We start from the raw sequence: 25,959 nt of genomic DNA, 5'->3' as shown, positions 1-25,959 counted from the left end.
TCTTTCTACCTAAATTTAATATCGCGCGCGTTGGAAATTTACATTCTGGCAGGGAAATGAAACGAGGCTTGATAGAAAAGTAATTTAACTTAAAATAACGGGGGAAATGAACCTTACAGCTTTTATTTTCAAAATGATTTTAAAGACGATGAAACTAAAACTAATAATTAACGTTCCATTACTGATGTAAAACAATATTAAATACAAATTTTAACTAATTAAACAGTATTTTAATCGTTATAGGAATTTCTATAGGTATCTACAATAAACAATTCTGAAAAAATCAAATTTAGTAAGAAAAACTATGCTGAAAATCACTACGGATCGAGGAATGAAAACTGCAAACTCAGGATTTCATTAATTCAATAAATTTCATTTATTGTTAGGAAACATTTTTCCTTGCTAGTTTACCCTTGGTAGAAACTAAATATCAGAAACTGGGAGATTCAGTCATCCACTGGAAAACCGGGCGATGTGATCAAAAACGGGGAACAACTATGCCAAGGGTTTTAATAAACTCTTTTGAATTTTTTACTGCAGTGTTATTTAAACAATCTATCACCAATATTTTTGTAAATTCTAACGGTACGTAGAGGAAATACCCTAGAACATTTCCGCTATATATAATTTCTATAGTATCGCAAAAATCGAAATTTTCTCCTTACAGTTTCTCAAAGCAAATATAAGTATTTTGTTAACATTATTAATAATATATACATTCATATTCTTCAGGTATTTGAAAAAGCAATAATAATCTCATAAACAGATGTCTAGTGCAGTACTTCTCTATTTTATGAATGTATGTCAAATACTCGTGTTAAATCTGTGATCCGTAGTTACGATGAGATCCATTTACTCTTAAGTATACAGAAAGGTTTGCAATATTTTGCTGTCCCCCTTAGAATACAAAATAACTTATCAAACAAAGTGAATGTATTCGCCTTCTTATTCTGTATTTCTTTCATCTTCACTTTCTCAAGAAATAAGTCAAAAAGATAAGTTCCTTTCTTCTACAAAGAGACATTAATTGGAAAGTTTAGGAGGATACAAAGTCTGAGTTAAAAGTTTTTATTTTTGAAGGAGAACTGTAGAGTAAGGAAAGGAAGTATCTACGTCCTCAAAGAGAATGCATTGTCGATTTGCGTTCCAACGCTGTTTCTTTAACAGAATTAAATATTAAACACATTTTTAAAAATTAATAAATCATGTAATTTATGTATAGTATGTAACTGGACTTAAAAGAAATACCTTATTTTCAACGCTGTAATGCTATAAAATTGCATGATAATTATATTGTACATTAAATGATATTGCATGATAATTATATTATAAATTAATTGATATCGCATGATAATTACATTACAAATCAATATTTGTAATTAGCAAAATAAATGAATGATGCTGTAAGACACAATATTTTCAGAGCCTTTAACTGTAGTGAAAAAAATAATTTCAATTTCTTATTATTAATGTACACTAAGCGTAAAAAAATGGAACAGTTCTATAGCTACCGTTCTACTGGGGCGATTGAAGAAATTCAAATTGTGTTTTCCATATCTCGAAAGCGCGACATAGGATATGTATTAGATTTATATATACACTTACTTGATTCCTTCTTTCACATTTCGAAATCTAGGTTCATTCCAATCAAAACTCACCAATTTTTTATGATTTATATTTAAAATTTCTATTTTTAAATAATTTTTATAAGTTTTCGAAAAAGCATTTTGAATTATAACCTATAACATTTTTACCATCATTTTAAAGCACGTAGATCTATTTCTAAGTATACCTGCAAAAAGTTAGAGGCTTTTTATTTAAAATTTCCGAGGATGTACGTGAATTTATACATTGGCGCGATTGGAAATTCGGCATATTTGTTGAAAGCGATAATAACACCTAATGTGGTTAACGCACTTTGTTAAAATTATTTGAAAGTGGGAACGATGTGACTTTTTTTCCGCTCATGCACAATGTAAAAAGGTAGGAACGATGTGACTTTTTTCGCTCCTGCACAATGGAAGGGAAAGGAAAATACGTTTGCCATATATATTAAGAAGTTCGCCAATTCTTAGCGCAAACTGAAAAAAATGAGCCAAGCTAAATGTTTGAACTTCTCCATAAATTTCGCACCAAATTTTACAAAATTTAATATTTAAACATAATTTGAGTCGTAGAATCGAAATATTGAAAACAATTGGTATATTACTTCAGAAAAAGACCCAGTTTGTGTCAAAATACCTACGTTAGAACAATTACTATATATAAATCTAATATATATTCTAACTCGCTCTTTCGAGACATGGAAAACGCAATTTGAACTTCGTCAATCGGACCATAGAATACAGAACTGTCCCACAATGGTTTTTTTAGCCCAAAGGGCTAAAAAACAATTGTGGCTCCTCTGTGTTAATTCAGTTTGGTATGTATTTATTAATATCTCTTTTTTAATTACACTTACTTGATTCCTTCTTTCACAGTTCGAAATCTAGGTTCATTCCAAATAAAACTCACCAATTTTTTATGATTTATTTTTAAAATTTCTATTTTTAAATAATTTAAATATATTTTGTACTTCGTCCGAATTTGAACTTCGTCAATCGGACCATAGAATACAGAACTGTCCCACAATTGTTTTTTTAGCCCAAAGGGCTAAAAAACAATTGTGGCTCCTCTGTGTTAATTCAGTTTGGTATGTATTTATTAATATCTCTTTTTTAATTACACTTACTTGATTCCTTCTTTCACAGTTCGAAATCTAGGTTCATTCCAAATAAAACTCACCAATTTTTTATGATTTATTTTTAAAATTTCTATTTTTAAATAATTTAAATATATTTTGTACTTCGTCCGAATTTGAACTTCGTCAATCGGACCATAGAATACAAAACTGTCCCACAATTGTTTTTTAGCCCAAAGGGACAATTAGCCCTGAAGGACTATTAATTTCGTTTTGGCATTTTGCGTCGAAACCTATAAGAGGCTGTATCACTTTTCAAATCATTGCCACCATATATTATCGACATGTCTTACATTTAAAGAAATTAAATAATGAAGAATATGCATAAATGTATGTATATTTCTCGCATTGTGATAAAACAACGGACTATGAGAGCCATGAAAATTTGAATAACGTAATCTTCCATAGAATATCGGCATGTGGAAGCCCTAATTTGAATTTGAAATTTGTTTTATTATCGGTTTCTAAATTTGTAATTATTCAACGAATTTTTGATTAAAAAACTAAACAATTTCAAAGCGAGCAATCGCAACACTGTACGAAAATAAAAACATTTTTATCGTCAGCTCGCGAGACTCTTCTCGCGGAAATTCGAAAGATATACTCATTTTAAAATTAATTTGTAATTTGAATATTTTTGGTTTTTTAGTGCAAGGTGTATAATAAAGACCAATTTTCCTGAAGGAATACTTTACGAAGACATCGATCTGCGTGCTTGGAAGGCTATCGAATTTCCTAATGGCACTCTTCACGAAACTTTGAGCGTTGATCAAGAATATGAAAAAACAACAAGCCCAATGTGTGGAATTTTTTTTCGCAACTGTTCCCTAACTCCCAGACGAGGGGGTATAAAACGTTACAGCTCTCCCGCTATATTTGAAGCTATTGGAGCATTCTGATGTCAAAGCCAATATTACGCGCGTTCTGGAATCTGATGTACACTGCTCAAAAAAAAAAAAAAAAATGGGACAGTCCTATATCTCCCGATCTACTGGGCCGATTGACAAAATTCAAATTGCGTTCTTCATGTCTCGAAAGCGCGGTTTATTAGATTTATATATAGCACTATTCTAACATAGGTATTTTGACACAAAATCGGACTTTTTCTGAAATAACATACCAATTTTTTTACATATTTCGATTCTACGACTCAAATTACGCCTAAATATGAAATTTTGTAAAATTTGGAGCAAAATTTACGGAGAAATTCACGAATTTATGTTGGCACTTTTTTGTCAGTTTGCGCCAAGAATACTTCACTTGGCGAACTTCTTAATATATGGCAACCTAGTTTACTTAGGAAAAAAAGTCACCATCGTTCCTTTTTTCCAAATAATATTATTTATATTATATTTTTAATTATAACTTATTATTTTAAGTAATTTTTTCTTTTTCGAATTTCATTTTAATTGTTTAAGTTGCATGCTTTTTTTTTTTTTTTTTTTTTTTTTTTTTTTTTTTCGAATAACTGTTTTAAAAATTTCTATTTACCTATTCGAACTGCGTAAATAAAGGTGCAGCGTTTATTTTTTTTTTTCAAATAGTTTTCTTTATATATATTTTTCGTCATAGCTATTATTTTAGGTCATTTTTAAATTTTTATACTTTTATTTTAATTGTTTGTGTTGCATTGTCTCTTCAGATAATTGTTTTAAAATTTTCTATTTATTCCTTCGAACTGAGCATTTTAAATATATTTATTAATATCAATTTTCCAGAATTTGATTTTATTTATTTGAACTGCGTTTTTTTCGGAAGAATACTTTGTAACCCAGACTACGATGCGTTTGAAAACTGCATACTATATTAAAAGAGAAAATACAGTAAAGCACAGTTTTACACGCCTTTCAATGTTCCGTTGAGAAAAAATATATATAAATAAGAGAGATGTATAACCGATATTTTAACTTAGGATGACTTGCATACACTGCTTTAAACAGTTTTATCATTGTGCCCATCGCTTTACACAATTTTATCCTACATTTGGTTTCTTAAAATGTTATTCATATTTTAGTCAAATATTTTATTTTTGAAATCGCAAGAATCAAATATCATAAGATTGAAAAGTTTTAAATTAAAAAAAAAATGCGAATACTAAATTTTAGGAAAAAATTTATTTTTCTTCTCTGTTTCTTTAAGCATTCTGAAAGTATATTGAAAAGTATACAACTTTTCGAAACATTTTGGTATTTCTGACAATCATTTTAAATAAAGTTATCGCCTTCCATTTCATAAAGGCCCACAAACGGCCGAGCGGTAAAGTTGCTGAACACTGGTAGTTCACTCCGGGGTTCGAACCCCGGTAAACGGGCTGGTTGCATGGGCTTTTTCCGTGGATTTTCTCATGTGTACCGCGTATGACAGCTGGTTTCCCTTAGAAAGTTCTTCACGAAGTATTTCGTCAGAGCCTTTATCAGTCTTTAGAGGCTAAACATTTTGAAGCTATGAGATGAAAGGAAAGACTGGTTTCATCAAAAGGTTTTGGTTTATTTTATTATGACAAAGCACACTAAGGCTATCTGCCTAAGGTAAGGGATGCCTTCCTGGAGGACTTTCTAAGGGAAACTGGCTCGCATACACGTTACACATGGGGAAAACCACGAATACGTCCATGCAGCCAGCCCGTTCGCGGGATTCGAACCTCGGACCGAACTACCAGTGTTCAGCGACTTTACCGCTCGGCCGCTGTTTCATCAGGAAGGGAAAAAAACATCTTTAAGTGACATCCACATACATCACTGGATAAACTCCTGAATCTTCAAATAATTCGACTGAGGAAATCATGGGATTCACCATTTATGATACGATATGATGTTCTATAACGTAATTTACACAACCATATAGTTTAAAACCAGTCGCTCTTCACTTTAATCTGCATGATATCGTTTTGTCTTTTCTGTTAACACAAGCTCAATTGATGGTATTTGCTGGTGTACTCGTCCAAGTGTTTTCTCTTTGAACACCTACATTCTTTGAAGTATCCTGAAAGTATATTCGAAAGCGTCCAACTTTTTGAACATCTTGGTACGTCTGATAGCCAAATTTCCCTGCAAATTTTTGCTTACTTTTCTCCCTAATTTTCTTCTTTCCTTCTACAGTTATTTTCAGTGCTCACACAAGAAAATTAGGATTTTTCGACTGCTAGACTTCCATACATTTTGCATTCTTGTAAATTTTTTAAAATATCAATTATATGAATTGCGTTTCAGCTAAAGACAGCTTTTCATTTTCTGGTCATTTTAGCTATAAATAAAGTTTAAAGCGAAGTCCAAAGGATAAATATTTTAATTAAAAGATTTTTGCTAAATGACAAAGAAATAAAACACTCCAGCAGGGTTTATTCTGTACCACAGAGTAACCCGATTCTTATATCGGCTGAAACAATCTAAATCATATTAAAGATCATGTTTTTTTATACAATCTATAACGCGAGAGAAAAATTAGCTTCTTAAAACATGCTTTCTAAGAGAATTAATATAAAAATTTATATTTATATATATATTTTTTTAAAGTTGGGACTTGAACCAAACTGTCAGACTTTTAAAGCTTATTTTACATGGTGGTTATTATTAAAGTTCCACTTTGAAATGGTCATAAAAGGAAAACTACCGAACCAAATGTTATCAAACTTGGGAATCGTGTAAAGGAGGTTATGAGAATTTATTTTCGGCGGAAAAAAAAGAGTTCAAAAACTTACCATCAGGAGCAAAATGGCGCTGTATACAATATTGTTAAATGAAATAAGACACAAAAACATCTGTTTAAAATGTGTTTAATATTTTCCGAAACGTGTTACAAAGCATGTTCTATGTAGCGTCCAGCATTTTCCGAAAGCAAGTTAAATCATGTTACTGCATTCTCAACAGCAGCTCTTAGCATATCAGGTTTGGTTTTGGTTTGGTTTATTAGATTACGGCAAAGCACTCGAGGGCTATCTGCCTTAAGGAAGGGATGCCTTCGTGGAGGACTTTTTAAGGGAAACTGGCTCGTATACACGTTACACATAGCATATCAGGAGAAATGTTATCAGTGTCTCACATTTTTCATTTCAGCCAAATTGTTTAGATTATCACCATAAACAGTGCTTTTGAGATAACCTCATAGACAAAAGTCACAGAGGTTGAGGTCTGGTGGGAAGAGGGGAAGTGTTGGCCTATAAGACGTTCATTCGTGAAATGTTGCCTAAGTAACTATGCGACACTCTTGAGGTGGTGCCCAGCCCTGCATAAAAATTGTAGTATCTAAAATTCCATGTTACTGCAGTTCATGTGTCACGAAACATTTTAATATTGGCTCTAAGTGAGCTGCAATCGCAGTGGTCCAGCTGTCGACTGCTCTTCAGAAAAAAATGGTTCAGCTATAAAACTAGCTGTCATTCAACAGTAAACGGTGTGAAATGACTGTTATGCAATCGAATGCAGTAGGAAAATGCAATGGAACTAGATAGATAACATGAGAGATTTCTTTGGCCCAAATCGATTAAAAGCGTTTTGAATCAGTATCTTCATGTTTTAGTGCCGAATTCAGGCTTAAAAAATTACAAATTAGCGATCTGTAAGAAAACGATTTCCAGATTTTACGCACTTGTGAGAGTGATTTGCGATCTCACATTTTCTAATCGCTAATTCGTGGTTTTCACGGACGAAATTCTCACTTACAGGGATGGCGCACTCGACATTTATCGAATTTAACTTCTTTAAATAATAATTTGCCTACTTCAAAATTTCTTAAGGGTATACAACATATTAAACCCGTTTAACAAAAGGTTAAGTTAGATTCCGACCCATATTTCGTTTAACAATATTTCATACAGCGCCATTTCCCCCCCTGGTGGTGAGGTTTCGAACTTCCTTTTCTTCGCGGAAAATAAATTCCCATGACCTCCTTTACACGATTTCCAAGTTTGATAACATTTGATCCAGTAGTTTTCCTTTTATGACCGTTTCAATGTGGAACTTTAATTATAACCACTCTGTATATTATTAAATTTTAATTTGAAGCTATGCGTTATATGTATACCATGCGTAAAATTTTCGCTTTTATGGAAAAATAAAAAATCGAAGCAAATATATTTAGTATAATGGACCAAAACTGAAAACATTTCCCCTGCCTCCGAAAATAAAATATTGAAATTTCGAACTTGAATTTACTGGGTTATCGAAATATTTAATTTGACTTATCTTCTAAGTCCTAGTTCCGACAACAATTCCGTCAAAAATTCCGAATTACTTAAGCTAAAGTTAAAGATTTAGTATATATTCACTGTATGTTAATAAAGTAATCAGAGTGTAATAAAAATAGATTATAGAATTTACGCTGATGTAAATTTTTGTCTGACTGCACAACATGTAATGGAAGAGAAGGTTTCTAGAGATCTGTTTTTCCCATGCCTCTAAAAGTAGATTTCATATTAATTTTGTCTCTTCAATGTCAAAAAACTTTCCTTTGAGAGGCAACTTTAGTTTTTGAGAAAGAAAAAAAAATCACAAGAAGTCAAATTTGAAGAACATGCAGGACGATTGAATATACATACTTATTTTCGGAACACAAGCGGTTCTCCGACTGGTTATTGAATAATGAAAAGATGCATTGTCATGCAATACAAAACATTTGGAATACGTTTTCTGGCTGAATAACGTAAGATTAAAAGTCATCTGCTTAATTCACATCCATTTACAAGTCAACTACTCGGGCAATTACAGAATCGTTTTGATCCTGAGTTTGTAAGACAAACCTAATATCACTGGATTTAAACACTTCTTTAATCTTCCGAGAACGTTCCTTCTTTAGCTCATATTCCAAGAATATTAAGTGAATACAATCATTGCCAAAGAAATTGAATATTCATTTGCACTACGGCTTGGTAGTTTACTAACGAGTTAACAAAACTTAAATTCTGCTTTTTGTGTCAAAGAATACAACAATATTTTAAATATTTACAAATAAAATATTAAATTGGAGATTTAATTGGAGCCTCATCAGTTGCCTAGCATTTGAAAAAGAAAAGATTGTTAAATACTAATTGTTTGCTGCTCAGTCTAACCCAGGCTGCATGGTTGGTTTTCGTAGTTTTTTAGGTTCTCTTTACAAAGATTCTCTATGAAAGCATCTTAATCAAATAGCTCCCATGTTCTTTCTATGTTTAAATAACCAACTAACCTAGTTTAAGCGCGATTTCCAAGTGAAGTTACTAGTAAAATCCGAATACTCATTAAAAATCATGTAGCTAGCCAATCGGGAGTAACATGAAAGATACGGAACCAATAATTGAAATGTTGTTACGGTACGCTGTTTCTTAACTTAGATGGTCATTCCTTAATTAAATAGCCCACCAACAGCCGAGCGGCAAAGACGCTGAACACTGGTAGTTCGGTTCGAGTTTCGAATCTCGCGAACGGGCTGGCCGCATGGGCGGTTTCGTGGTTTTTCCCATGTGTAACGTGTATACGAGCCAGTTTCCCTTAGAAAGTCCTCCACGAAGGCATCCCTCCCCTTAGACAGATAGCCCTCGTGTGCTTTGCCATAATTAAATAATCCAATTCAATCCTTAATTAAATATAATTGATTTGTAAATTCTACTAGAACTGACGGTAAGAATTGAAGTGGAAATAAGTAATATGGTGTGCAATCTTGATTAATATAAAATTAAATATATCTGCATAGAAAAATGTTTGCATTCAGACAGAAAGTTTTTTGAAACATTTGCAATTACTTTATAAGAAGGATTTATTAATAACAGTAATAATTACTTATTATATTACTGATGATTAGGATTCAGTTCTTGACAATTACATTCTAAATTAGAATTTTAAGGATATAATGAAAATACGCTACGCACAAAAATACATTTTAGGATAAAAAAATTAGTTGATTTTTTATGTTTTAAAACTTCTTAAATTCATTTAATAAACATCGTATCCTCGTTGTTAATTGAATCCAGAACGTTGGGTGTCGTTTATATAATTATTCTTACTTGTCCACAGAACCTGCTGACTTATCCAGCCATTAAGTAGCTGCAGATCATTTCTACATAACCATTGAACTTCCATTAATTCGGTCTCTAGAGGGTTGTATGTTTATATCATAATTTGACTTTTATAAAAAATGATTATTCTAAATATTATGTTTCTATAAAAATATATTGTGCTTTAAAAATATGGATAATAGTATCAGCCGCCCTTTCAGCCACTTCAAAAGCAATAGTTTCTTTAGAAATAAATTATGCAGTTAATGTCATAAAATTCAAATAAATATCAAACGAAAATTCTCAGTTTTAGACAATTCGATTTAAACGAAGTAAAGTAGCAGACGATAAAACGCCGAAGGTAAAAATTTACTCTTACAAAATCTTACTCTTAAATTTTTAAAAAAAAGAAAAGATACGAGAGAAATTAAAAAAAAATAGTTAAAAATTTGAATAATATCATCTATAATTTAAAAAAATAGCCTTTCATATAGTATTAATAAATATTTATTACGCATCATTGAGGGAAAAAATGTCATATAATTAATTCTCCGTAAAATTTTACTTAAAAATAGCTGTGGCAATTCAGTGTAACAAAAATCCATAGACCACATTTGGCGTTATTATCGCTCAAAAAAAAGGTGCCAAATTTCAAAACGCGAAATTATGTAAATTCGTGTATATCTTAGAAAATTTTGAGTAAAAAAGTCTAATTTTTCGCAGATATGCTTAAAAATACACCTACTTTAAGATGATGATAAAAATTTTATAGGTTATAATTCAAAATTTTTTTCGAAAAATCTATAGAAATTATTTAAAAATAAAAATTTAAAAAATAAAACGCAAAAAATGGGTAAATTTTATTTTGAATGAACCAAAATTTCGAAATGTGAGAGAAAAAATCAAAAAAGTTTAATAAAAAAAGAGATATTAATAAATATTTGCCAAATTCAATTAACATTGAGGAGCTAAAATTTTGAAAGCTAATATTTTAAAAACTATTCGTACGATTTTTACAAAACTTGGTATTCTGGCATAATTTGAGTCGTAGAATCGAAATATGTAAAAAAATTGGTATGTTATTTCAGAAAAAGTCCGATTTTGTGTCAAAATACCTATGTTAGAATAGGTATACTATATATAAATATACTATATATAAATCTAATATATATCCTAAGTCGCGCTTTCGAGATATGAAAAACGTAGTTTGAATTTTGTCAATCGCCCCAGTAGAACGGAAGATATAGCACTGTCCCATTTTTTTTTTTTTTTTTTTTTTTTTTTTTTGAGCAGTGTACATCTGTTGGAGAATCCATGATAATTTGTGTCCCATTGTACCAGAAATCTCAGGATTCATCGAACTTTGTCGTGCGTTATTATGTGTTATATTTTTTGGCAGCTGCTGCTAAAGGATTTTGTTCTGCGAGAGTAAATATTTCTCATACAAGCGCTAGTCAATATGCATCAGGGCTGTTATTGGCTGTTGTGTATTCCTTTGTTACCTTCGTCACTAATTTTTGTACCTCAAACAAGACGATTACAATCTATTTAGCTAAACATACAAGGGCAACTGTTACTTGTTAGCTGTCGAAATGGAACTTATCATACAAGACTTCACAAGTGCATTTTGTTTCCCGATATGTTGCTCCATGTACTGCGGAAGTGCAATTCCATTAACACGCTTTCTTCTCTAGGGGTTGTGGACGATTGCAGGATGCCACACGTTACGCCTGTCTTTTGTTCACATGCCTTATTACTTCTGAGGGGATTTTGCTATTGTTGTCTTCGCAAGTCTGATTATTTGCCTTGTTCCGGCAGTAGCACTGGTGTGCGTTGCCGTAATTATGTAATCCAATCCACAAACATTGGTTTAAATTATTATAGAGTAGCTTAGTCTCCTGTCGTATACCGTGGGCATTCTCTACTATATAACATTAACAAGTAATAAGATTTTTACCTTTAATGTTCAGATTTCATCTCATTACGCTGAACAACAACTGTTTTGTTTTATTCTTTTGAGGATGAATACATTTCTTCACGAAGTTTTTTCGTGGTTGGTATGAAATTAAAAGATTATCAAAGTTCGGACTACTGTATAATACACGGATTTAAAAAAATTATCCCTTCGGAGCTGAAAGTAAAATAAAATAAATTCTTGAATCCAGGGAAACTTAATTTAGAATAAAATCTCCAAATTAAGTACATATTTTTGCATCTAATTAACATTTTGATATGCTGAAGATGCGATATTTTTCATAAAACCTGAATAAGAATAAATAAAATAGTTGAATGCCCAAAATATACGAGAATGCTTAAGATATACGACATCTGTAAGCGAAATTATGATAAAATAGTTAATTTTAACAGGGGCGAAACATGTGGTTTCCCCAAAAATAATTAATCAAAGATTTCTCTAATACCGCGTAAATTTTTGATGAATAGATCCTCAAAATCTGAACTAGCAAATAAGTTTAACAACATTTACATTCATAATTAGAGAATAAAATGTTATTGAGCTGTTTGGTTTAGACATTTTGTTAAACTTATACATGTAAGTACTTATAACAGTAAAAGCCATTGTCATTTTCGTAAAGAACGCTTAAGCACACGATATATAATTATGATCTTTTTCTAAAAAATAAGAGCTCGCTCTAAAATGTTAATCATTTCTTAGCGTGCAAGTAATCTTCAACTTTTAAACCTTACATACATTATTGCATTATGAAATCGGCGTTTTCAATAAATACTATGTGTTTCAAATTTATTCTAATAAGGTTATTCATTTAGGCACCTCAGATATTTATTTGAATTAGGAAATTGCCCTAATGGAAAGTTAATCGCTTTGAATTCTTTGTACTCGTAAACCAAATTTAGGGTAAGTAAATAACTATTTATGGCGAGTTTTAAACGAAGGAGCATCTGCTAAGACGCAGTACAACATTTGGAATGGTTCCAAACCAATAAATTACCTTAAATCCAGTTGCAACAATCAAACGAGGCATGTATAAACATAAGAAAAACCAAATTTATCTCTTAGCTGCCCATTCTAAGCAAAACCATATTCCCTTTTTTGGATTCTTCTTTCAGTATGGGCTGTTTCTGAATTTATTCAAACACAGAATTTTGGGAGTTAGAATTGCGCCGATATAATTTTGCTCCTGCCGTGAAAGCAATGTTTTATTGGTCACCTTTTGCGTAATAGCATATATAAAGTTAAATGTAAATTTTATTAGATAAATATGTAACTAAGGTGCAAAAGCGGTAGAAATAATTCTCCCGTTCTTAAAAGATTTACTTTACACTGCCTTTTACTGCATTACTTTTAATTTTGCACTTCGCATCACTGAGCGGAGTTCCGACCTAAGGTGATACCTAACGGAAAAAGGCTACCCAGTGGAAATTATTTATTAAGAAGATCCTTTTTACAACGAAATTTTTACATGACAGCAATATTTTTACATGAGTTATCCATGAGTGTGAAAGTTATTAACAGTCTTCTTTTGCATTTACATGCTACGTTGAGCTAAATTTTGATATACATTTCAAATTGATTTTAATAAATTTCAATAGTTCAAGATTCAGTGAAAGTTCTATAGTTCAATAAAGTTCAATAGATCAAATGTTCGTGAGATATAAAGTTCTGAAGTTGTAAGTTCTTTTGATCGAAGATTTCATACAAAAAGTTCGATATTTCAGATCATCGTAATTTCAGAGGGTCTTGTTTCATTGATATAAAACAAATCAGTTCTAGTTTCAATTTAGATCTTAGTCCGATTTAGTTTAGATCTTAGTGTTTTTATAAATGGATGTGGAATTTAGTTAATTTTTATATATATGAAATAAATAACAAAAAAAAGTATATAATGGATTCAAAAAGAAATTTGTTGATGAGAATGACTGTTGAAATTATTTGTTATGATTGATACCGTATTCTATTGTTTTAAAAGTTTATTATACAAAGCAGAATGTTTTAATATGTGTTGGGTCCATTCTTTACAATTTTGATTTGAAGGTTTATTTAAGTGATGCTGTCTTGTATATTCACATTCAATAACATAATGGTCGGACTTCTTATTTTACCACAATTACAAATGTCAGTATCTTTGAGTTTGAATCAATTTAAGTATGTTAGGAATAAACCATATCAAGTTAAATCGTAAAGGATGATGATATCAATTTAGTTGAAACATTTGGTATGAATTTTAAAGTTCTTTGTCCTGTTTTAGTATTAGTCCATCTTGATTGCAATTGTAATAATAGATCTTTGAATGTGATATGTTTAAGATGTGATTTTGGAAAGGGTATTGCAAATTCTGGTAGATTTATCCTATTACTGCTTTATTAGCAAGAGAATCTGCTAGTTCATTAACTGGTATACCTGTATTGGCTGGAACCCAATTTAGCATTGGTCTCAGTACTACTGACATGTTGATTAAAAATTTTTGGTTTAGTAGACTATAGGATTTCTGCAATAAATATCACTTATAGCTTGAAGGCTGGATTGAGGACCTGCGTAGATATTAACTTGTATTACTTTTAACTATTATAAACAACACACATAATAAAAGGAATGTTTTTTGAAGAAATTGCTGCATCGAGTGGTCCAAAACATACCGAATCAGACACTGGAATCTTCACTTGCTTCAGCACGCAATATAAACCAAACTCAAAGCACAAGTGAAGTCCCTCGCGCCCGGTTTAACCAGGGCCATCGGAAATTACTTGCCCAAATGCGTTGCGCAGTTGAGCAGTGTAAGATATTCTCTTATGTAAGCAATATCGGTCATCACATAAATAATGTGGCTTTTGATACTTCTTTTATTTTTCAAAATTAGGATGCAAAGTTCTTTTTTTAATCTAAAATGTATTATCTTTCATGTTGCTAGTTCCTTAACAGTTACGAAGAGATTTTCTTCCACCAGGGTCTGCAGAGCCCGATCTCATCGAGCTCTAAAACCTTCTACGGAAAGGCTCCTTTAACAACAGCCTTGGTGTTTCTGGCTCGGAATTTTTGAATTAACGTTGGCCTGCACCTACTATCCGATCCCCACATACTGCATTAATATTGCTGTTAATGATTATTTTATTCAACTGATAAATCAAAATAGGTTATAATTAATAGGTTTATAATATTAATAGGTTTATGGTCATAAATCAAATATTTCCATTAAGCTTTGAAAAAAAAAACTGTTAAAATGAAACAGCACTCTTTAAAAAATACTACCTAATTTTACGAGATAAAATTACTACCTAATTTTATAACAGGTCCATGTATACTTGTGTGCAAAATTAAGAGAATTTGCATATCAGATTGAATTTTTGAAGAACTAATGGACAGATTTTCATGAAATTTGATACGATTTTATTCATAACAGAGAAAGACATGTATCATTCAAAAGATTTATCAGATATCGTTCAAAAGCAATTTTTTGCACTTACGGTTATCAGTAAAGCTCATAGAGCATAGATGTCCAAAATCCACGTTGTGATACGTGTATACGAGCCAGTTTCCCTTAGAAAGTCCTCCACGAAAGGCATCCCTCCCTTTAGGCAGATAGCCCTCGTGTGCTTTGCCATAATTAAATACACCAACACCAACACCACGTTGTGATATGTCTTTTTATTTATCGGTGGTTATGGTCTATGGCTTTATCGATAGCTATGGTCTTCAACAAAATAAACATGGTACGAAAATAACATTAGTTAATCGAATTCTTAAATTTAAATCTTTTAACTTCCCTTTCACTGCATTCCAAAGATAGTATTCTTTACCGTCTAAATGTCGGAAACATCGTCACTTTTGAATCACAGACCCTAATTATGGCTTTGAAAAGAACATAAAAGGATTGTCTTACCAGAATTATTTTTTTACTGCACTTGCGATACTGTAGCCATTCTTTAAAAAACTCCAAAATACTCAGAATGTGAACAAGAAATCAACAAGAAACTTTTTACCTGCCGCCGGCATATATTCATAGATGAGGAGGTAACGTGTTTTCGGTAAAAAAATTCGATAGTGAGTTTTCAGTGAATGAGCGCAAATTAGGGTCCCGCGTTTTTACTATTTTCAGAAAGATGTCTGTATGTGTGCGTGGAAAATAAAAAAATTGACCATCTTACTAAGAAAGCTGAACACTAATGTCATAACAGCAGCAAAGACTGAAAACAAAATATGCGGCAGCAACTTAAGATTCTGTCTGGAATTCCGAGTCGGCCAGCCAACTTATAGAAGTCATTGAATGCTTGTAATTCGACCAGACTTCAATTCCAGACAAACGGGCTGGCTTCATAGATGTTTTCGTGGTTCTTCCCATGTGTAACGTTGGTACGAGCCAGTTTCCCTTAGAGAGCTCTTCACGAAGGCATCCCCCTAGACATATTGCCCTAGCGTACTTTGCCATAATTAGATAAACCAGACTATTGGGAACTAAAAAGATACGCTGCTGTTAAAAATTTTGTGATTGTTAAGTGACTGATTTATGAATCCGAAACTCTATAACCAGAGGATAGACTACGATCGATGTTATATTTTCAAATCAAAGCTTGAGCACAGATGTGGGCATCAGTCCGTAGAGTTACCGTTATTAATTGTATGGAAGAACAAAATAACATAAAATGAGTACTATTTATAATTAACATCGAGGCATAAAGTTTATAGACAAATTAGATTTTATTTACAAACCATCAAGCATAAATAACAGTTTACTCATTGTTACTCTGCCAGTTGTATATTTTAACACTGGAGGTTATGTTTGCCACATTTCATTTTTTTCCCTTGTTCTGACTCCTAACTGTAAACATGAGATATTTCTTCTAGCTCAATAAATCGCTCATTCACACACAAATATCATTCTCCATAAAGTTCTTTTATTTTGCTTCCATGCCTTATCTGCAACATTTGAGTTAAAATAAAGCTATTTGCATCTTTTTGTATAACATGGGAAACCACAGTACGCCTATGATGTTCGAGAATTCCTATTGCACCGGAATCGATATTCAAAAGGAATTTTTCAATATATTTTCGATGTGATATGCCCAAAAAGTAGGTTTCTATTTGATTTATTCGATAACGCAATAAAATATCCAAGATTTAAACTTTCACATTTTAGATAAATTTTATTTTTAAGCGACTCAAAAGGAAACCTCATCGAGGTGTTTATAGTTTCATTTCGTTGATTTCGTTTTCTGTTAAAATAAAAAGTATTGTTGTTTGAAGAAAATATCTGTTGCAAACTTCTAAAAACTTGTTGCTTACTAACCCGTGAAATAAATTCACAGTTTTGTCTTGAACTATTAAGCTTTTAGTTTATTAAATTAAAGCACAGTGAAATAATATCATAACAAATTTTTCCCTAACATTTAGTTTTGCGATTCTGAGTAGTTCAGTTTAAATATGACATTTCAATTTAAGTTCATTAGAAGATTTTTTTACTCCTGAGGAAGAGGGATCTGTCTCCAATCACTCCTGAAATCAACGATTTTATTCAAATATTTACTCTAAACTAAGGCTTCCTTTTTGCCTAATTTTAAGTTTATATTCTATATCTTTAATTTCTGAGGGAATTTTCTTAATGTAATAGGCCTCCCAGTTCAATTTAAAATTTTTTCAGTTCTTAAACTGAAATCTGTTTATTTTAATTTTATAATTTTTATGTTTTCGTAACGTTTTGAATTTTAGTAGTTTGAAACTCCTGAAGATACCTGGAAATTTCAAATTTAATCTTTTTAAAAATTTCTTATTTACAGTTATGATTTATATGTGCAATGCTATATTGCAATTCATAGAATTCATGCTTTCTGAGAGTATAAAATTTTTAATAGTCTCGCACCGATTAATCGATCGTTAACGTATGCTTAGCATACTCGTTATCTTTTTATCTTTGTATCATGTGCTGGTAATTCTGATAGTATTTCAAAGTATTTTATTTCGTATTTATAGAAATAAGATAGAACAATAGTCAGACAGCATCTATGTGTCTAATGCTGTTACTATATTATTATTTTATTCTTGAAGACATTTAATTTTTGTCTCATGTTAAAGTGATTCACATCATATATTTCTCATTGAATATTCACAATCGTACTATTGTATCTAAATGCTCAAGCGAAAGGAAATCTTACACATATTTTATTTAAATCATAATCTCAAATCGATTAATCTCAAAAAGCAGTCATGCCGAGAAAAGTTTAAAACTAAACATTTCTGTCAAAAAAAATTGCAGAGTTGAGAATTCTTCAAGAAATTAAAAGTGCTACTCCAGCGAGCATTCAAATGATGAGAGAAAAAAAAACTTACTTGTTTTACAAAATTAGACTTTTGTAAAATTTAAATGTATATGTCAGTATTGGGTTATCTTCCGTTAGACAGAGAGAAGAGTTTAATGTTATTTGCTGATACGTCTACAATTAAAGAAGCATAATTCAACTAAATATAGGAAATTGCTTCTACCGTGAGGGGGAAAATATATTGTTAATAGTATCCAAATGTCGTCAGCAACCACCTCTGTATCGCCAACTGAAGGCAATATTTTTATGCATTTTGAAAAAAAAAATCCATGTGACTCATTTTATTGCTTTTTGTTCTTCATTACGATGGATTGGAACTGGAAACGTAATATACTAATTAATTCATATCATGTAATATGCTAATTAATTATATAATACAAATGTATTACCAAAATATTCTTTTTCACGTGAAATATATGTAAAATAAGTAAAGAGCATTTACTTTGTCGTCGTAATTCAATTTTAACACAACATCTGTCTAATGCCTAACTTTCAATGAATCACACAATAGCCTGTTATTTTAAAATAGTGACTTCACCCCCCCCCCCCCCGATGTGACTCATAACCATCAGAACAATAGCTGCAGAAGAAAGGTCAAAAGCTGCTTAAGTTTTATTTCCCTACTTAATTTCCGTTTAGCATGCTTCGATTCTACATTAAACCAAAATTTGCGTATGTTGCTTTTGTTTAATAGATTTCCATATATAAAATAGTCTTTAATTAACATTTGGGAAATAAACATTATTTATTCAAATATAACGTTAAACAAGGATTCTGCTTTTAAACAAGATCAAATTAAAAATTAATTATGTTTTTAGAATTCTAAATTAACTTTGAAAGTAATGTTGTGTTATTTAAATGAGCTTTCAAATGCAAGCGAAGAAAATCTGGCAAAGTGCGTGAATGAAGGTTGACTTGAACCACAGCCTCAAATGATGTGAAGAAAATAAATGTTTTGCAATGATGACGTCACGTTTTACGATTGCAAATGGAGGAGCTGGCAATGGCCCTGAAGTGCATACTTTAAAATAACAGACTACATCTGTAATGGCAAGTTGTAGCTTTGCCATGACATAAGACCTTTGGAACTCCAAGCTTGAATCAACTCAAAATTTATTAAAATAATATTCTTGTAGTACGTAACGGAGAATGCAGCATGTATAGTAATGATCTGCTTCGGTCAACACCAAATTTACCGTTTGACTATTTCTCTGCCAACAAATTAAAAAAAACCTCCTTTGCTAGTTACAGAATGGGAGAGGTGGATTAAACAGCGATAGCAGTCATTCTATTGGGTCATTTACCTCTTCTTTGGAACTTCGGAGATGTGGATTTACATCAGCATAGTTGTAGTCAAGAAAGGTCCATATTTCATCACTTGTAATGAGACTAAAATTTCTCCACTCTTTTTCATTTCAGCTAATATTTGTGAAGTAAGCCAAGAGAATCGAGGAAGATATAAACCGTTAATAGAAATTAAAAATAAATATCACAATTTGCTTCATATTTAAAGGGAAAAAATATTCTCTGTTGCCACAGAAAATTTCAAGAGGCCATGAAACTACCTGAGTGCAGAAGCTTCATTAACATGTCATCCTTCGAGATACGAAAACCAAACACTACCCGTCTATTATTAATGAATGAAAATTTTTGCCAAAGCTGAACGCATCTCATTACACGCTTCCTGCACTGATATCCTTTCATAGTACATATGATGAATCACGTTGGAGAGAGTAACACCTATAACTTTCTGGACAATTAACTTTGGACAGAATGTTAACAAGGAAATTAGTAAAGTGATTTTCGCTTTTTTTAATATTTATTCGCGATGACTGCACCTTTAAATTATACATCTGATTTTCTACCATGATGGCAGAATTAAATAACAGAAATTTTATTATAAGTTAACTCAAATATCAGTGATAAAAATGTTATAATTTCCAAAGAGGAGTGTCCTTAATTGTTTAAATTAAGGCAAGGAAGTCATTTATTACTTTTATAGTATAAACAACAACAAAAAAGGATGTTTGGTCTCTATAAAATAAAAACTGTTAATTAGGCTGTGCTACGATTTAATGAGGTTCTTGATAATTAATTATTTTTAACAATCGAAAGCTCTTCAACGTAATTGGATACTTTTTGTGATACGGAACCTCTCATGAAAGGCCCATTCAAGGCTATTTTTTCAGCTACATTCAAGGCTATTTCTTAGATGTTAAAAATACGATATCAGTCTGATATCGGAGTTTTCGGGTAGGACATGTTTTTAATCTAATTATTACATCGAACTGCAAAGGCTAATCAAAAGCGTATTGTATATCTACAGAAATTAGGAATATATGAATGATATAGTGCATGTTATTTACAATAACTGAGTGCAGTTTTAAGAAAATAATGGTCCATTGACAGCCCAACTGGTAAGCCAAACTGATTAGGATTCAAAAAGCGCTTCAAGTTTATGAAGCAAGTAAATCTTTGAAGTGCCACCCTTTCGAGGACCTTTGCCCATGGCGGGAAGGAGACAGGTGGGACAGTTGCTCCTTTGGGATGCATTCTTCAGAAAAAGTGCCACTTCTACTGTCCTTGTTCTTACTGAAAAGTGTTAAGAGATGTATGGGGCACTGCAGTCTGACGACTATAAAACAGTGTCCCTTCGCTTGCGTCTTGAAATGAGCACCACTGGAATTTGAAATTGCGGGTCTTTTGAATAAAGTGGAAACCATTCCAACGGCATTTTGTTTCTTTTAACCTCCTGGTATAGCCATGTAATATTACGACACCTGTTTTAAACTTGAAGGCCATCATGTATAACAAGATCATGTGACAAGTATGCATGAGTCCTAATAGGTATTGCGCACCAGCGGCCGAGTGGTAAAACCGCTAAACACTGGTAGTTCGACTAAGGGTTCGAAACTCGTCGAATGGGCTGGGCGTTTTCATGGTTTTCTCCATATATAACATGTATATGAGCCATTTTCCCTTAGAAAGTCTTTCACGGAGGCATATCTCCTATAAGGCAAATAGTCCCCGACTACTTTGCTGTAGTCAAATAAACCAAACCAATCCTGACATTGTTAAAAGGATTCTTTATCATGAGTTTTCGTGGAGGGAATTTCATACATACAGAACTGAATGAAATCAAATTAACTATAATAGGCCTCTGTTTGAGGTCTTAACTCAGAAACTATAACAAAGCAATAATACAGTTGATTTGGTATTAACTGTATAACGAAATTTGAGCTCGCTGAATTCACAATTCGTATTACCTTCCTAGCGGATAATAACGCGTTTAAATTCAATTACAGCTTACCATTTGGACAAATATTTCACTGAGCGCTTCAGGCAGGGACGGTTTAACTTTATGTTTGCCAACCTGATGATTTCGAACGAACTTCCTTTTCCTCGCACACTCATACCGTTATACACCAACGCTTGCCACTTAAAATCTACATAGTTTTCTGGAAAGAACCATTTGCGTTACTGGAGTAAGAATGTACGGTAAAGATGCACATTAAAATAACTGGATTGTCATAAAGTTGTCGCATTTCTTTTAGGCCGTACTACATATGTAGTGGTAGTAATTAAAATTAATTAAATACGACCTGAAGCTCGCCCTTTATAAAAAAATAATAGCATATTTTAAACATATCTGTCTTTTCTGTTTTGGGTTTATTCAGTAATTTTTCTAAAGATGCAAATCGATTACAATCTACTTTATCTCATTCATTTAATCTATGGTATTCATCCTGATACTACGAGTAATTAGTATAATTATCTAAATTTAATTACGAGTTTGAAGTTTGAATTAGTAAATTTGTTTGTATAATTTATCTTATTTAAATTGCAAATTAGATAATCTGAATGCTGCATCTACACTACAAATAAAAATGCAAATTTATAAAGAAAGTTTTGAATAAAGTGGAAACCATTCCAACGGCATTTTGTTTCTTTTAACCTCCTGGTATAGCCATGTAATATTACGACACCTGTTTTAAACTTGAAGGCCATCATGTATAACAAGATCATGTGACAAGTATGCATGAGTCCTAATAGGTATTGCGCACCAGCGGCCGAGTGGTAAAACCGCTAAACACTGGTAGTTCGACTAAGGGTTCGAAACTCGTCGAATGGGCTGGGCGTTTTCATGGTTTTCTCCATATATAACATGTATATGAGCCATTTTCCCTTAGAAAGTCTTTCACGGAGGCATATCTCCTATAAGGCAAATAGTCCCCGACTACTTTGCTGTAGTCAAATAAACCAAACCAATCCTGACATTGTTAAAAGGATTCTTTATCATGAGTTTTCGTGGAGGGAATTTCATACATACAGAACTGAATGAAATCAAATTAACTATAATAGGCCTCTGTTTGAGGTCTTAACTCAGAAACTATAACAAAGCAATAATACAGTTGATTTGGTATTAACTGTATAACGAAATTTGAGCTCGCTGAATTCACAATTCGTATTACCTTCCTAGCGGATAATAACGCGTTTAAATTCAATTACAGCTTACCATTTGGACAAATATTTCACTGAGCGCTTCAGGCAGGGACGGTTTAACTTTATGTTTGCCAACCTGATGATTTCGAACGAACTTCCTTTTCCTCGCACACTCATACCGTTATACACCAACGCTTGCCACTTAAAATCTACATAGTTTTCTGGAAAGAACCATTTGCGTTACTGGAGTAAGAATGTACGGTAAAGATGCACATTAAAATAACTGGATTGTCATAAAGTTGTCGCATTTCTTTTAGGCCGTACTACATATGTAGTGGTAGTAATTAAAATTAATTAAATACGACCTGAAGCTCGCCCTTTATAAAAAAATAATAGCATATTTTAAACATATCTGTCTTTTCTGTTTTGGGTTTATTCAGTAATTTTTCTAAAGATGCAAATCGATTACAATCTACTTTATCTCATTCATTTAATCTATGGTATTCATCCTGATACTACGAGTAATTAGTATAATTATCTAAATTTAATTACGAGTTTGAAGTTTGAATTAGTAAATTTGTTTGTATAATTTATCTTATTTAAATTGCAAATTAGATAATCTGAATGCTGCATCTACACTACAAATAAAAATGCAAATTTATAAAGAAAGTGCTTTTCTCTTTAATATAATCAAGTGAATTTTAATTTATTATTGGTGAACTTACCCGTTAAACTACAAGGCATTAATTAGAAATCTCCTAAGAAATACAAAAAATGATTTTGGTTGATGTCTTAATAATCATAAAATTATTTCTTTTATTCACATAGTTTTGTAAAATGAGTTTTAAAAAAACATTTTAAACAATGTTTCCCTTAGGTGTTACGATGTCATTTTTCATACTGGATGGAGGATGGATAAAGTAAAAGAATGTGCTCAGCAAGTGAGCATTACTTGTGCTATCCTGGAAGGTAAGTAAAGCAGATTAAAAGCTTTATTTATCTAAGCAACATTTTGTAAATGTAACATCAGTTTTAAGAAATTGTGAGAATTAACTACTAATAACAATTTAATTTTTTTTATTTTCTGGTAATCGGATGTGATTGTTTAAATTTAGCTTTGTCAAATGGTGGGGGTTTGTTCGTCTGAGATCTGTATACTCAAATTGCGAAAAAAAAAAGTTCACAGAAAAAATTCAGCAGGATATTGTTCAAATTATATAATCCAAAATGGCTGAAAAAAGTTCAAATTTAGCCCTTGTATAAGAGCAATGGAATAGACAGAAATGGTTTTCCTTAGCTATATTTATTAAATATAAAGATAATTCAGTATCAATAAGCATAAAAATAAGAAGTATTTATTAAATATTACATAAATGAATGTATCTACATATTGTAGCAAGTTAATTTTTTTAATTCTGTCTTAAAGTTTTTAAAATTACTTGGACTTCAACAGTTTAAAGAAGATAAGAGGAATAATATTCCTCGCATGGTGAGAACAGGAAATGCAGCAGTGAAAACTGAAGTTGAGAACACTGGTGTAAGTATATATATATGTACGGTCTATATGAGCGATAACTAATTTTAAAAAACCCAGAAATTCGATATTATTCTATAGTTAAACCTCCTATTCCAAGCTTTTCCTATTCCAAGCTTTATAAGCTTGGAATAGGAGGTTTAACTATAAAACAAATAAAAAAGATTTGTAGAAAACAACAAATAAAGAAGATTTGTAGAAATGAAGCCATTAATTGCATATTCAAAGTAAACAATTATTTTTACTACAATTAATGTAAAGATTTAACGAATAAGGAGATAAATGATGTTTTACTTGTTTTGATAATCTTAAAACTGATTCACCAGAACGTTTTAAAATTTTCTGTAGTTTTTCGTACGATTTAGTGATTCTATGAATTGCAATTTATGGCCTGTAGGGAAATGTATATTATACAAGTTTAATCATGAAGACAGGCACAAAAGTGTCTGTGCTAAAGCAACTGAGATTAACTATCAAGTAAAAGTTTCGTTCTTGCAAGATATCGTAAAGGAACCCGTTGCAATTCGCTTTGCATACGAAAAAACTCGTAATAGCACATGTTCTGGTTCTGTTTCAAAAGGAATAAGAAACGAAGTAAAGGTATCAGTATCCAGTTCTCTCACTAATGAGTTCATTATACTACTAATGATTTAAAGAATTATTATGAAGAACATTTTCTTATTAATTCATCGTGAACTTTTTTACATAGTCAAAATAAGTTTAACATAAGTCATAATACCTAAGTACATATAACATAGTCAAAATAAGTTTAACATAAGTCATAATACCTAAGTACATATAACATAGTCAAAATAAGTTAATATGGTTCATAAACATTTCAGTTGGCTTATATCATTGCAAATGAAAATGTTTTTAAACAGATTTTGGAACAGAAGCGAGCAAATTCAACAGTTCATCGTGAGGCATTCTAAAATGTAAACTAAACCAGAATCTAAATAATGTTATCGAACTCAAATATTTCTGAAAATGTCCATAAATAAAATTTTCAGATTAATACATTATTTTAGCAAAATATTATGTAAAGTTAAAATACGTGACTTCATATAGCATTGCAGGAATTTATTATCCATTGCGACTTATCAAATATTGCTTCCGCACGAGATGTAAGAACTACTAATTAACTTCTCTCTCATGCGGCCCAGCCACGTCTCATTATACTGTCATTCAATATTTAATAAAACTTTCAAATTATAACTGCAATTGCTTAACACTAATTTATTGATTACTGATAGAATGTTATAAAGGGAAAGGTTGAACAGGTGATACGAACACAGGTCCGATGATAGGTTAATAAAAATTTACTTTATCAAAATAAACGCTTCAAAGTTTTGGAGTTTTCTGTAGAAATACTCGTACAGGTTTCACAGCATCACACAGTACAATCAGTAGTTACGCTTCAATAAAAATGTTAAATATAACGTAATGCAAAACGCAGCTAAAGAGAAAGCTAACTCGGATATATCTCAATTCACGCGGAACTAACGACTCGCACAGCAATAATTAAGCAATTGAGAGCAGATGCTCTCTCTTTAGGCTTAAATAGTTTTCAACCGGCTGCTGAGATATTTCTAGTGCTTTCTGCTTCTCGAAATTACTGGAAAGCAATATGAGGGTAGAAACATGCTTACAGTTAACACAGTGGTCAATTACATTTATTTAATTTCAATACATATTACGGTGATACGGGGACCGAATCAAAACGTCGCCAAATGGTCGCGAAATTTTGCAACTTCTGGCTATTTCTAGCCAAATTTGGCCACAAAATAAGTAGTAAAAACCGTTGTCAGCTTGGCGATATCTCGCCAAATTACCGAAATACTCATTTACTCAATGTTAAATGCACTTGCCCTTGTCTTATTACTTTTCCTGCACAGCGTTCTGTTAAAATATGTTTCGCGTTACATTACACAGAAAAACACAACAATTTCACATATAACTGTAGTAAAATTCCCTATATATGAACAAAACTCG

At 31.7% G+C, this 25,959-nt stretch overlaps 1 protein-coding gene across 1 annotated transcript in view; it reads left to right on the top strand.

Moving 5' to 3' along the window:
* The window catches only part of LOC118194205 (uncharacterized), an 85,389-nt gene that overhangs the window by 21,365 nt on the left and 38,065 nt on the right, over positions 1 to 25,959 (top strand). The window contains exon 2 of the mRNA XM_035365421.2: positions 23,311 to 23,402. The gene's annotated coding sequence lies outside the window, so the exon portion shown is untranslated. The remainder of the gene's footprint in view (positions 1 to 23,310; positions 23,403 to 25,959) is intronic.

The sequence above is a fragment of the Stegodyphus dumicola genome, chromosome 3 (assembly GCF_044657685.1).
Source record: "Stegodyphus dumicola isolate Sdum_Otavi_A_Nest chromosome 3, ASM4465768v1".
NCBI lineage: Eukaryota > Metazoa > Arthropoda > Arachnida > Araneae > Eresidae > Stegodyphus > Stegodyphus dumicola.
Note: the sequence above shows the minus strand (reverse complement) of the source record. Positions and strands in the feature narration are given on the sequence as shown.